The following is a 1,764-nucleotide window of genomic DNA, read 5'->3' as shown; positions in this document are numbered from 1 at the left end:
CCCCCCACTTTTGTAATTTCCCCTCTGTGGGACTAATAAAGGCTTATCTTATCTATTGAAATATTTATCCCTAACAGACGCATGTTCGTTTTTCCCGGGGATTTGGCATATCGGTAGTGTGAGAAGCTTATAATCGACAACTTAATAAAAATTTAAAAAAAAAAAAAGTAATCAATTGCGAATGCCTATATATTCACACAAAATGTAAACCAGTGGAGCCGCAGACTCCAGCCTAAGCAGCCATCTTGATCGGCGTCATCACTTGACCCCCTTACAACAGTAGTTTTGTCATAATGCATGTAGATGCAACCTATTTGACATAAGCTGTTATGAGAACATTTTGCAAGCAAATGTGGACAAAATGTACGTTTTCCCACTCCAATATTCAATGGTATTTTATCATTATTGCTGCAGTAACAAACATGACCATAACTCTGTGGTCCTGAATCACATTTGAACAATTTACCATTGTGCCAACAAATATTTCCAGATACAGATTTACAAGACTAAGATTCTACAGCTGTGCTAGCAGCCTCTGTCAGGCTGTTTAGGACCCAATTACATTTCAGATATATTGCATATAAGACTTATTTACACTGAGCCAGGGAGCATGTCTATGTGCTGTTCCCAAGGACTTAAATTTCCTGGCTTAACAAAGCCAGCTTTTTTGTTTTTGTAGAGTAAATCTGGTTAGACCTGTTGCTCAGGACTTTCTGGAGGAATACTCAGATTCTGGTTGCTTTACTGGATTATCAGGAGTTCATGGGTGCATAAGTACCTGCCATGGAGCTACATACAGACTAGGGATCAAGTTTAAAGGTTGAAGGATAGGTAGATTTGGTTTGCAGTAAAAGGCATTTATCTTGACAAAAATATAACAACTCAGACAACAGACAAACATGATAACGATAAAGTGCTTCAGGCTCTAAAAATCAGGAATTAAGAAAAAGAAAAAAATTAAATACCACTAAAATAGGGCTAGAATTCAGGTGAAAACAAGTAAAACTCAAAGCATATTTTCATATCGCTTCATTCTACATCGGAAGGAAGGAGCAAGCTGAAATTCACTATGTCATCATTTAAAATTGAGCTGGTTTTCCGTTGTATCCATCTGGTGTACAGGGATGCGGTGTTAAACTGACTCACCAATCAGCTTAGTAGGCCATTTAATAATTTGGTTAAGGGAGTTTGTTCTTTAATGAGAGATTTCCAAACCAAGACACCAAAGAAAAAAAAAAATATTAATGTATTAAGGCTTGGTACAGGCAGTCAGTTATCTTATAAGAATTCTGCAGGTCCCCACTCCCAATTGCCCTGTATTTTATGATGGTCAGTGAACTAGACAAATGTCCCTTCATTGACCTGCTTCTCTAATAAACAGCCAACAATAAACTGGACGTCAAGGGGCCCTGCTTGTTTTAGCTGGGGCAGCTGGCTAGTGAGCACAGAGAGAAGTCACCTCTCTAGATGACTTTGATCAGAGAATGGAAGGCACTTGGGGATAAAACTAGGCCTTGCTGAAAACTCTTTAGTCTGTGGGATGTGCTGGTCTATTCCAAGACAGCTTGTAGGTTCTTAATGTGAAACCTGTGCATAAAGTGTTGTTGACAGTAGCTCAGTAACAAACAACAACAAACTAGTAAACATGTCAAAGTAGAAATTAATCAGTGAACGGGAACAGTATGTCAAAGACAGAACATAACAGCAGACTATGACACGACTGTCACTGCATGCACAGAATGTAATGGGTGTGTGAGGACCCAA

The sequence above is a fragment of the Morone saxatilis genome, unplaced genomic scaffold (genome assembly GCF_004916995.1).
Source record: "Morone saxatilis isolate NCDOM2014 unplaced genomic scaffold, NCSU_SB_2.0 Contig10, whole genome shotgun sequence".
Taxonomy (NCBI): Eukaryota; Metazoa; Chordata; class Actinopteri; family Moronidae; genus Morone; species Morone saxatilis.
The sequence above is the reverse complement of the archived record's forward strand: the minus strand, read 5'-3'. Positions refer to the sequence as shown.